This window comes from Petaurus breviceps, unplaced genomic scaffold, assembly GCF_028583685.1.
Source record: "Petaurus breviceps papuanus isolate PSGF00001 unplaced genomic scaffold, PetGlider_PUasm1.0 90683, whole genome shotgun sequence".
Lineage (NCBI taxonomy): Eukaryota > Metazoa > Chordata > Mammalia > Diprotodontia > Petauridae > Petaurus > Petaurus breviceps.
Window position 1 is genome coordinate 7,983,261 of NW_027187308.1, and position 13,620 is coordinate 7,996,880.

General features: G+C 37.2%; 2 protein-coding genes across 2 annotated transcripts in view; one reads left to right on the forward strand and one right to left on the reverse strand.

Moving 5' to 3' along the window:
- Positions 1-13,620, reverse strand: part of CMSS1 (cms1 ribosomal small subunit homolog) — a 442,802-nt gene that overhangs the window by 370,691 nt on the left and 58,491 nt on the right. The window lies entirely within an intron of this gene.
- Positions 1,385-13,620, forward strand: part of LOC138144037 (filamin A-interacting protein 1-like) — a 62,538-nt gene continuing 50,302 nt past the window's right edge. Inside the window, exon 1 of the mRNA XM_069065353.1 lies at positions 1,385-4,856. The gene's annotated coding sequence lies outside the window, so the exon portion shown is untranslated. The remainder of the gene's footprint in view (positions 4,857-13,620) is intronic.

Consider the following 13,620-nt stretch of genomic DNA (forward strand, 5'->3'; position numbering starts at 1 on the left):
AATCACCTTGTGCCTTTCCTTACTGAATTGTGGGGCAGTAGAGCAGAAACAAATGGAAACAGGCAACTGCAGGCTTTGCTAATGCATGGGGGCACAGCTGCTTTGCAAGAGGGTTGCACATGTGAGAGAGTACCGTGGTGTGGAATAAATTAACGCTAAAGGGTCACACTCTGGCCAATACCAACTATAAACAGGAGACTTAATGCAACGCAGAATTGCAGAGCTCCTATACCCCTTTCCTCCTGTCCCACTCTGTTCTCCACATTTTACTCTCAATCTACTTCTCAACACAAACCCAAAACTTAAGTTTTGCAAAAAAAAAAAAAAACAACAACAAAATAAAACAAAAAAACCCAAATGGGGTTATGAAGAGTCAGACCTGACTAAGACGACTGAACAACAACAAACAAGTATTACTGCTCAAGTTTAGAATTAGCATTCTTCAGGACTATAGCAAAGCAAGAACTTTACCTACAAGCTCCCCCAAAAAGAATGGTCAACAAAGGATGAAGGGAGCTATGAAGGTTTGGTTGATCTAAGCTTTGTTGGACTCAACCAAATGCCTGAAGATAGTCCCAAGTCACTGATGAAATATAAACAAGGCAGCTAGTATTAAAAAATGAGAAATGAAGCTTGTAAAAAGAGGGAAGGGAAGAAGAGTTACTTTCTTTTTAAAAAACTGAAACATTTTTGGCATATTTTAACACAGACACTTCCCAATAAATATCCAAATAAAACGCAACTCAAAGAATATTACCTGAAAACAGTTTATTGAATGTTAATGACATACTTCTTCTGTTAACTGTGATACTACAGTACTCATGACTGTACCTCTCAATGTTAACTTTATTTATATTGTAATAGTCATTGTGAGTACTGAAGTCATTTTCTAAAAATAATTTAGAAGAGCTGTTATTGATAATCCTGGAGTGCCTACTGCATACTCAGGGCATTTAAAAATAGTTAAATAACTATTATATTGTAATATTATATCGTTAAATAAGTATATTGTTATATTGCTAATAGTAACATCTATAATGCTGGTATAGAACTAATAATATTTCTTAGCAACTGGACACTCCCTCATATGCTACCCTCCACATATTAGAAAGCATGTGAGTTAGGAAGAAATATTTCAATACTCATCCTAGATGAAAATATTAAAAATTTTACTGATAAGACCAAGTAAAGAGTCTCAGGATGACTAAATGTACAGAGGATTTGAATTTTAAGAAGCACTACAACGTCCTGTATATAAAAATAAAGTGGTCAGTCTTACAGCAAACAGACAGAACAGGCCTAAAGAGTAGTTTTTTTTTTTTCTCCCTAGGCAATACCTGAGTCTCAGTAATTCTACTTTAAATTTGTGTAATGAAAGTACTTGGGGAAAAAAGGCAATAAAAGAAAAATATTTCTAAAGAACTGAGTTGAAAGGGAAATGAATAACATAATTCACATATAAGTTGTAATAGATTTCTTATATAGTAATAACTTATATTTACATATTGCTTGAAAACTTTGTAAAGAAAAGCTGGGCATATTTCATGCCTTATAACTTTGTGAAAGACTATAGGTATTAATTATACAGCAGCTAGGTGGCACAGTCAATAGAGCACAGAGCCTGGAGTCAAGAAAACATCCTTCTGACTTCAAATTTGCTTTCAAACACATACTAGTTGTGTGACCCTGGGCAAGTCACTGAACCTTGTTTGCCTCAGTATCCTCATCTGTAAAATGAGAAGGACATGGTAAACCACTCTACTATTTTGGCCAAAAAACAAAACCAAACCCAAATGGGGTCATGAAGAGTCAAACCTGACTGAGACGACTGAACAACAACAACAAACAGTTATTATTATCTCCCCTTTACGGATAAGGAAGCTGAGGTTCAGAGGTTTAAATACCTTGCTCAAGGCAACAGAGCTAGTGTCATAGGCAACCCATGTCTTCATGTCTTCCAGAAGTCAGTTCCAAAACTCTATCCTCTATGACATGCTGTCTCTCCATATGGTCAAATTAAGAATAAATAGTCAAGTTTAGAATGAATCATACCCAGTTCTACAATGAACAAAACAACTGTTGCACATACTTCATAAGAAGAATGAAAATGCAGAAAAAGTTTCAGAGAAGTACAAGAAAAGTTCAAGGGCTTAACTGACCCAGCTCAAGTATTTGTCAATAGGATAGCACTTCTGACCCAGAGCAGTAAGGAATCCACTTTGAAAGATCCCCTCAACTTTCATGATGGGAATGAATTTGCACAGAACCCTGCTCATTCCTTTTCCTGCTGCACTCTAATGACCTGCAAGATGTAAGCCATCTTGCTTGGACTTGGGGTGGTGATCTATGATTATGAAGGTAAATTAACTGAGGAATGCATTAATTAGCCAAATAGCTTTCTTCGCACCACCTCTTAACCTGGTCACTGAACTAATTAATCAACAGTCAGTTCAAGGTGGAACATATCCGTCATTTCCTTTAAAGACAAATTATGTGCTATGACCTTATTCCTGGGTGCTATCAAGTCAGGTTCTGTCTAGAATCTGAATAACGTAGTATCCTAGAAATGGACCAAGTCATCCCCCACCCCCTAGTACCTTAACATAGATCTTCCATCTAGTTAACTTATCTGTGCTTCTGATTTCACCATCTATAACATGGGCACTTTGGGTAACATGATTCTGTCACAAGTAAAAGAGAGGGAAAAATATAAGCCCAACCTATTTTATATGTGAATATATATATATACACACACACATATATACACATATATACATACACATACACACATGTATATACATGCACACATATATACATACACATACATACATATGTATATACATGCACACACACATATATATAAAAGAAAGCATTATAAATAATACAAAGCACTTACACAAAAATAAAAAACAATACCAACAGCAGAGTCAGATTGGTAAATATGCAATACCACTTGTATCTGAGTCAAAGGTAAACTCAAGGCACAGAATACTACATGAGTACATTTAACTAGAAACTCTTATCAGACTGGGGCTGAGCTTCTGCCAAAATAGCTTATGCCTCATAGAATGCTCAGAACAGTCACTATGTCCCATCTTGTAATGATATGGCTTAAAAGCCTCCTGAAGGTTTCTCAATCCACTTGGGGCATGAGAGTTCACTAATAAAATGACTATAAAGTAAGTACTTCATGAATTTAGAGTACAGAAATACTCACTGACAATAAGCAACACTATACCAACCTCTAAGAAGCTAATGGAAAGATCTCCAAAGATTAAGCTTTAAGTCAGGCTAAAAGGTATAGCTGGTCATCCCTCCCAGTCAAGCAAACAAATGATGGAAGAAGTCAATATAAATTCTCTCTTGATGGTACCCAGCAATCTGATACCTCGTGGAGAAACTGCTAAACCAAGCCTACAATAAACAATCAAGGTAAATATAGTATACAATTTCTACTCTACATCTTTATTCTAAACCATCTCTCCTATCCTTCTAAAACTTCAACACATGAATACACATGACAAAAAGCACACTATTTTCATTACTTTTATTTGGCTAAACATATGGAAACAATAATTCTATAGACATATGTACATCATATTAGGAAGCAATTCTATTTTGATGCAATTTTTAAAGAGCTTCTAAATAGATTCAAGCTATTAAAACTACTCAACTCATCCAAAGCATGCAAATAAAACAGCCACATCTATAATTTATTTAGCAGAACTGTACAATTCAGTGAGGACCCTGACTTCAAAACTTAATTCTCAATGTACACAGGAATTAGGAGGATAAATCTCATTAACCCTAAACAGGATTTATAAGAGCAAACTTCCTCCCACACTAGAAGGTTACAGACTTTACCCATTTTTTATTTTCTTCTTGTTTGGGGAAAGCAACTTTTTTTTTTTTTTTTGTAGTGGGGCAGGGGGTGGGGATGGAGGGAGAGGTGTTCAGAGACTGTACATGTGGAATGGAAGGAATAAAAAAGAGAAGAAGGTTCTTAAGCTAAATCCGACTTTTATTGTTTCCCCTGTGAATATAAAACAAGACATTTATTTTCCCTAAAAACATTTCTCTGGAAACTGATCACTTCTAACTGAATTAACTAAAACAAGGACACACAGAAATTGGGGAGGGGGTTCTCAGGGAAAGGAAAGGTTCATTTTTGGGGAAAAAAATTTTAAAGAAATAAAATTTCATCTGGCCTTCCCATCATCACTAGAGGAATTGTTTGGTAGTTACATCATCAGGAAATAAAATACTATCCTCTGAGGACCCCAACTCTTTACAAAGAGATTTTTTTTTTCCTGATGTCTAAAATCACCTTCAGAGGCTGTTTTCAATGTACTTCACCTACCTCTTCTTCCCCATCCCTCCTCCCAACTCCCTAAGACTATTCACAAAAACCTTCTAGGTTTTGAGTTAGGGAACACCAAGGTAGGGGGTGTAATTAAAAACTAATCAGCTAATGGCTCTCAGAATCTTTATTATCAATAACAAGAAGGAACTGGTGCAGCTTGGCCTTCCGTATATTCTTTCCCCAGTGAACTGGATAGACAAATGAAATACTTCACACAGTCCTGACCATCAGCGGGAGCCAGAACCCATTAATAAGCTTTCTCAGTTCTGGCTATCACTAAAGTACACTAGTCAGACACGACGAGTCTGCACAACACAGAGTTCCTTATATGGCAATGCCATGACGTAATGCTCCATAGGCTTGGGGCATGCAAAGAGCCTATCTCTCATTGTTTAGTACAAGTCCTGGAATGCTCGCATCTCTGATGTCTGAGAGGACTCAGCACTAAGAGGCAGAGGCTAAATCATGGGATTCCACATCAGATACATCTAAGGTAAGGGAGAGAAAGCTGTCTTTTCCTTTCCTCTTAAGAAAACAAGGGGCTCTTCTGTCAGAAAGAGAACTGAGCTAGTGTAGATAGGTCTGCTCTTTCCCTTTCTTTCTTTTTAACATGCTCTCGGAATTGCAGCCTGTAAACAGGTTTCACAAAGTGTGTTCAATTAACCCTTGTAGAAAACCTTTCTCAACTCATCTAGAAGAAACAGATGAAGCATTCTGATTTTAAATGTTAAGAAGGGGGGAAAAGTTAGGTATTACACACACTTTCCAAGTGAATGCACATGGAGTACTGCCTGTATTTAAACAGCTTTGAGAAAAAGTAAAAACGAATTGTAAAACACCCACTGGCGCCTGCATTTGTGTCTCTGTGGTTGGGTGACAAAAGGCACATATGACACCGGTACACTGCTTACTGACTTAGTGATTTAACTGCAAATTTTGCATGAAATATTAAGAACACATCCAGCTTGAATTATCATGTGCCCGGTTTGAAAGTAAAACCAATTTAAGACATAGAATGGGAGGTTCACTATTTAACTAGCCAGCATTTATCTATACAGGACACTTCTTCTTTCTGAATCGAGCATGCAAATGTCAATGTGGAAAGAGGAAGTAACTGCCAGAGCTTTGAGTTCTAACTTTTTTCACTTTAACTATGGTCACCGGATAAATGCATTAAATCTATTCACCCTAAGATGATGTCTTGGATCAAGGTGGTGCTCTGCAGAAAACTGCTTTCTTGACAGGATATGTCTACAGAAAGTATTTTGTTATCCAGTAGAGCTTTGGGGTTTTTGAACATCTAAACCTGGAATGAGCTAATGCTATAAAATTAATTCTGATGGTATAAGAAGACACAGTCAGCAAGCTTAATAAAAATGTGTAAGACACTTGGCTTCTTTTCCCAAAATTAAGCTCGGCAGAATTTTTTTTTCTAATGACAAAGTACACAGTTCTTCCAAGTTGAGAAACCAGATTAGCTGCTATATTGTAGTTGGAATGAAATAGTTATATGCTTTTTTGGTTATGCTATACTTGGACTAAACATATATTAGAAGACATAAAAATTAAATCTACTGTGACAGAACTATTTCCTCTTAAAACTCACCCCTGTGTTTTATAGTATGTATAGTAGAGACTAAGTGTTTCACAGGCATAGCTTACTGACACGTGAATAACCATAACTAAGTTTTTAAAGATACCTCTGTATTTGATAGACTGTGAACACTCCCACCTCATTTACTGGAGCTAAAGACTAAACAGGGCAGTTATAACATAATGATCAGGTTTGGGGTTTGGTGTTTTGTTTTTTTGTTGTTGTTGTTGTTTGTTTGCTTAATTTTAAGATTTAAATTTTAAATGAAAAGAAAAAACAGATAGTAGGAGATTTAACATCTGTAAATTTTTTTCAAAAATGACCCTTCAAATCTGGGTCATGCTTACATATTACTATTCTCTCCTATTATAAAGTTTTTATAAATTCATGAAGAAAATAACATCTCCCACTTTTGTCCTCAATTAGTAGAATTTTACCAACTCACTGTTGTAGAGCAATCAGAGGCTCTTGTTTCTAGCACCCCAAGAGAAAATTTGTTTTTTATTCAGGTTGAAAACAGGTTAAGGGACCAGCAAGTTAGTACTGATAAGTAAGATTCCCTAGAACTATTATTTTAAGCTTAGAGAAGCCTACAATAATATGAAGAGAGAAAAAAAAAGGTCAACACCCAAGCCATTGTGAAGAAATACTGAATATGCAATAACAAAGTTGTTTATTTGGTATAGGCTGTAATTGGAAGAGGAAAAAATCCCTGCCTTAGGCAAAAGGTTATTCTGCTCTTTTGAATCTAATATAGAAGGGAAACAGAAACCATTAATTACTGTTTCAACTATACCCAAAGTGCCATCTGCACAATAAGCTGCATCTAGCCTGTTGAAAACATAACTTCTATCAAAGTTCTTTACAGCTGTATTTCCCATAGTCTGGATTTTTTAAGAGTAGGCACTGATTTGTCCTCCCCACACCCAAAACACACACACACACACACACACACACACACTTCAGCATTCTACAGCCTTCTTCCAGTTTATTTTTTAAATCACTGTGTAAAGCATCTTAAGGGGCACACCTATTTCAAACCTAAATTCTTCCTACATTTGTATTCGTCTCGGATGGATTTATAATCACTTCCTAATTCTCAGGAAATCTATGTGGCAGAAAGAGTTCATTTTAAAATTGATGTGTTTATAACTTTCAAGGCTAATGAATGTGTATCAACTTGATAAAGCTAATATAACTCCACCCCACCCCTTTATACAGTTAGTGAAGGGAGACAGTTCTCGCCTGCTAAGCACTGGCATTTTTGTATTATTTTCCAAATGTTGTGATTGATTCTATAGTAACAGCCAATAAGAAAATACAAGCCAGTCCTTGTGAATTTTCACTCAAACTGAAATTCACATTAGATACAGATCCTTAAAAGGTTTCTGGGATTTTATCACCTCTTCCCCCAAGTACCTTTAGAGTCAAACATGCATTGATATGAAAAAAAATGAAAATGAGGGAAGGAAGACAATATTACTCTGCATTTTGGGCACCTTCTGCAACACAGATATTATCACAATGTAAGTAACTCCAAATGTTGGCGGTAAGATTCCCAAGACCCTCTAAGTTAGAAGGAGAGGGAGGAAGTATCACACTAATTAAAAATACTGGAGAGGAACCATGATTTTGTATGGTAAACCTCCAACCTATTTTAGAAGTTTGACACAAGTAATAAGTTTTTACTTTTTTCTTCCCTTCTACCCCTAAAAAAACCAAAAACCTCCTATGTTTTAAACCACTGTGATGTAACTATCTTTTTTTTTTTTTTTTGCTTTTCGGAGGGCAATTGGGGTTAAGTGACTTGTCCAAGGTCACACAGCTAGTGTTTGTTTGTTTGTTTGTTTTGTGATGTAACTATCAAGTTAAAGTATATCCTTAGGCTTTCTTAAGTTGTATCTGACTAAAGCTTTAAATATCAAAAGGTATAAATAACAGGTGATCAGAAGCCTAAGTATTTCAGCAAATTTTCTGGAGCTGCTTCTGTCTTTACTATAATTTTTTTGAGCTAGTTTGTAGTCACTGAATGGTCAGTCAGTTAATGAGCCATTTTCCTAATGAAATGAACTAGTGTATTACAGAGAACATAGAAGAGTAAGTTTTTTACACTTCTAAGTGGAAAAGAGAACTCAAAATTAGCCTATGGAGAATTTTTTTAAATGGAATGACATAGGACAATGTTTTTACATAACCCTAGCATACTACACTCCCCTGCACTCTCATCAGAATGAAGTCAGCCCCTGAAGTTCAGACTCTTGGGCTTCTGGTAAATCTATCATCCATGCACAGGCTTTAAATGAATGATGGGCTCTTTTTCTAGCCTGAAAACAGTCTCTGAGTACAGCTAAGAAACAGAATCTGGGGGAGTAGTAGAAAGATACAGAACTAATAAAAAGCTCATACAATTAGGTACCCTTCTTTCTCTCCATCACAACGATATTCTAAAAGGAATTCTGATGAAAAGAATAAGGAGATTTACCATAATTGGGAAATTCTGGGTGCGTAAAAGTTAAGGAGGCACAATGAGGAAGACCACTTACTTGCCCTTCTTGAGTGCTTGGAAAAACAGGGTGATGGAGCGAAAGAGCCCTGGGTTTGCAGGTAGTGAAAGAAGCAGTTTTTTAATCCTGTCTCTGCTATTTACTAACTGTATGTCCTTAGGGAAGTCATCATTCTCAAAGCCTCAGCTTTTTCATTTTTAAAAGGAGAGGACTGGCTTAGATTCTCTCTAAAATCCCTTTTTTCTCTCAAATTTAAGTTCCTAAGTGTTACCTCTTTATTCCATGCATCAATCATTAATGCATTATCTGTAGGTATTGAGTTGCTGATAGTAGCTATTTAAATTCTGAAACCCAGAGCAGGGAATACCAAATTAATAACCCTCTCTTTCCCTCCCTAACCATCTTCATACTCATGTCTTATTCAATTCAGAATAACATGAACCATTAAGGACATAATCCCTTAAGAACACTACTGGATACTGGAATTTGGAAGGCGATGTAGAGGATCCCATCCTATACATACTCATCAGAGCACTGTATGCATGGACACATGGAACTTTAAATGCTTGGTTTCCCATAGTTAGAGTAACATTGGTTCCAGTTCGAATACCAGAGGCTACTAGCATAAAACAATATGTTATAAGGGTAGAGGGATATAGTGAGCTCATCAGGTGTGAGAAGAGTTGAAAACTAAGACAATATCAAGCTGATTTGGTTTGAGGGAGGGTGCTAAATATTCTTTTCTTAAGGTCATTTAAGCACATGGCAATCATTACCCTAGCCTAGGTTTGGAAGGATATCCATAGCAACCACTTAAGTCCAACAACTAAATTATCATTTCTGGAGAAACATTAACAGACACCTATTCACCAGAAGCAGTCTGAACACACGGTTCAATCATTTACATTATACCTTGATAGTAAGGCAGCATGCTATGTAGGGAACTGAACACAAGCTTCAATGTTAGGAGATACATTCCCAGTTCTGGAATGTATTCATTATGTGACCCTGGGTAAGTCACTTTATCTATCCCATCTTCAGTTTCCTTATCTATAAATTGGAGCTAATAATATTTATACTACCTCCTGCATAAAGTTATTATGAGGAAAGTGTTATACAGAACTTAAAGGACACCACACAAGCGAGTTTCTACATGGACATAACTCATATGGGCTATTCCATGCCATCCAACCCAGGTACATTTGGGGAATGTACACAAACAGACATAGATGGTTGGGAATATTTACAGATTCATGGAATGTTAAACCCAGAACAGAGTTTAGAGATCATCTCATGCAATGCCTTTTGGAAAACTATAAAATGAAATAAATTTCCACACTCCACCCTCTAGGGCAGTACAGTTTATAGCACTATTGTTTGCTTCCTTACTCACTGAATTACCAAAACGATAAGAGCTTGGATAGTAAAAGCCAGAGAGTATGAAAATGTCACTGGTACAAGAAGTCTAAGACTAATACAGGTTAGAATGTTCTATGTTGAGTGAGTTTACATTCAGTTTTTATTGTGTGTAATTACTATGCTTTGTTGGATATGATCTGACCTATGGCACAGTCTAATCTGTGAAGTAGCAACTCATTATTACGCTATTTTACTTTGTCTTTTTATACCAAGCACCTCTGAAGTAACACATTGAAAACTGAAATCACCATCTTTCTCCCAAAACTGTGGCTTCTCCTAAGTTTGCTATTTCTGTCTATGTCTATGTTCATTTACCTAGTCTCCCATATTTAAATGTTTAGGATTATCTCTGCCTCTTACCTCTTCCTCATCTCTCATATCTAACAACTACCAACTCCTGCCAATTCCATCTCTTCAACATATCCCGCCTGAGTTCCCTTCCTCTTTGTTCCCACTTCTACCACTCCTGAGCCCCTCAAAGCCACCTACCTGGACTAATTGCAATAGCCCAAAGCTAGGTGGCACAGTGGAAGACTCATCTTCCTGAGCTCATATCTGGCCTCAGACACTTACTAGTTGTGTAACCCTAGGCAAATCACTTAACCCTGTTTGCCTCAGTTCCTCATCTGTAAAATGAGCTGGAAAAGGAAATGGCAAACCTATCCAGTATCTCTGCCAAGAAAACCCCAATGGGGTCATGGACACCACTGAAAAACGACTTAACAACAACCTCCTATATGGTCTTTCCACATCCTCTTTTCACACCACTGCTAAAATTATTTTCTTTACACAGAAATCTGGTAGTTCCTTTAGTGGCACTATACTGTCTACTGAGTAAAACTGAAGCTCCTTTTTCCAGTATGCCAAGTCCATTTACAACCCAGCACCCTACCTTCCCAGTCTTACTTACATCATGTTCCTCCATACACTCTGCACTTCGCCAAGGTGAACCATTCTCTATCTTATGCTTTCATATCTCCACATTTTGCTCACACTGTTTGTTCCCTATGTTTAGAATAGTCTGTCTTCCTTATCCTCTTGGTTGAATTCCTATACATCTCAGCTCAAGCACTATCTCCTCCTCCATGAAGCCCTCCCTGATTCCCTACCCAAAGTCAGAAGCATCCTTCCCCTTCAAAGTACTTTATCTTGCACCTCTCTTACTACACTTATCATGTAAATACTGTCTGTTACTCATATTATGCCTTTGTCTTAAACCCATACTAGAGTAAACTAAATAAGATTATAGCATTGTAGATTTAGAGCTAGATGGTAACTTACAGGACATGTGGTCTAAACCCCTTATTATACAGATGAGGAAACTAAGGCCTGTGGAAGACACAGACCACATTTTATCTAAATTCTATTTATTCCTTGTGCCTCGCTTAGTACTCTGTAAATACAGGGCACTTCAAAATGTCCTGTGAATGAATAAATAAATAAATAAATGCTTAGAAAAAAACAGTACTTTACTCCCCAGGCAACCCAGCCACTGGGAAGCTTTGATTAAGTATGCATTTGAACACTAGGTAATAATCCTGAAATTCCTGCCCACCTTTTGTTCCTGCTTAAATTTTCTAGGATATTAACAGATGAATAGTATTAGTTAAACAGAAGTCCTTGTCTTTAAATTTCCTGCCACTCAACTGGTCAACCACAAAAGATATTGAAGGAGAAAATGATTAAGTCTCAGGTCTTCTGTAACTTAGTAACAATAAAAAAAAAGTTGGAAGACATTTAGATTATGAGGTTAAAAAAAAAAGAAAGAAAGGAAGTATGGAAGAAGTAAAAATATGTAGCTAAATGAGAGAAAGGGCAGCTAGGTGGCGCAGTGGATAAAGGGCCAGGCCTGGAGTCAGGAAGACTCATCCTCCTGAGTTCAAATGTGACCTTGGACACTTAGTAACTGTGTGACCCTGGGTGAGTCATTTAACCCCTATTTATCTCATTTTCTAATTCTGTAAAAAGAACTGGAGAAGGAAAAGACAAACTTCAGTATCTTTACCAAGAAAACACAAAATGGGGTCATGAAGAGTCAAATACGACTGAAAACAAGTGAACTATAACAAAATGAGAAAGAAAAAAAGAAGAAAAAAAACACTCTGAAAGGGTAGATACGTTTTATATTTGTGTCCTCCTCAGCGTGTTATTAGAGAGACATAAACAGTATATTAATAAATTCACTTAAAGCCTTTCAAGTGACACGAGCCACTCTCCTGGGTGCTCCAGCCAAATATCTCGTGTTGCCCTCCCCTGGTTCACTTCCCTCCAAGGCTCCTTTCCGAATGAAATCCTGCTAACAACTCCCCTGCTTCCAACATGACTTCCATGCAGCACCAAAGGAAGACAACACACTGAGGCATGTACAGTGGGAAACAGTTACCACTTAAGTTATTCTTGGGCTTCACAACTCATGAAGGGACCCCCTTAGTGCACACGGGCGAGGATGTTTTCAGAGTTTGAAGGCAGTCATTCTGCTAGACTTCACTTTGGGGGTCAGCCTTTTATTTAAACTTCTGTCATTATCAGAACGTACTAGATTGTATTTACTCTAAAAATAAAAACAGGCTCAAATAGCAAACAGGGTACTGTAAATTTTGCTTTGGACCAACAGGTGTGTAGTATAACACTTAAGGAAATAGGAGCCAATCCCCATCCCCATGTACACTCCCATGAAATAATAATACTGAATAAGGGTTATGAAAGAGTACCAGGTGAAAAGCCCTGGGGAATGGAATAGTCTTCTGTTAAAGAGGAACCATATGAAACACTGCTGTTGTTCAGATTTAATAAATGCCCACGAGGAAGTTTGGATTCCACAGCACTACTCTCATCAAGGTAAGTTTCAGATGAGACCTGGAAGATGAGCCGAAGAGAAAATCCAGCTCAACCCCATGATCACTATATTTAAATACCTTCTTTCTCAATAGCCTATTGCTTCTTCCCTACTCTGGTGATCCTCTAGGGATATACTGTGCCTCTAGGTGGCACAGGAGATAAAGGGCTGGGCCTAGAGTCAGGAAGGCTGGAGTTCAAATGTGAACTCAAACACTTACTAGCTGGGTGAGCCAGGGCAAGTTACGTAACCCTGTTTGCCTCAGTTTCTTCATCTGGAAAATCAGCTGGAGAAGGAAATAGCAAACCACTTCCAGTAGCTTGGCCAAGAAAACCTGAAATGGGGTCATGAAGAGTTGGACATGACTGAACAACAACAAATGCTTTATTTCACCAAAAAGAGAGGTGACTTTTTCCACTGGCATAAATGTAATCAATCCAATGCCAAAGCTATGCAGAGTGTCAATCCAAGGATTAAGCCTCTTCTTTCTCTTAACATTAATAAGCATTTGAGTGCCTATTTATCTACTTGACTATAGGTCCTATGCTTCATTTCCCTACATAGGAAGTCAGTGGGGTTCACAAAGTGTGATTTGGAGATCCCTGCAATGGAAATCAGGAGACCCTTGCAGGAGTCTATGGAGGTCAAAACTATTTTCATGCTAAGATATTTACATTTCTAATATGGAAATATCAGTAGGTAAAAAAGACAAAAGTTCTTTGGGGGAGGAATCCTCAATAATTTTTAAGAGATGAAAAGTTTTGAGAACTGCTGTACCACACTATCTTTTTGGCCCATCTAGCACCTTGTACATAGTTGGTAGGGGATTTATGATAATGACTAAGGCAATTAAGAAATTCTTTCATAAATGCTGTACATAAGTTTCTTCATGTTCTGATAAAGT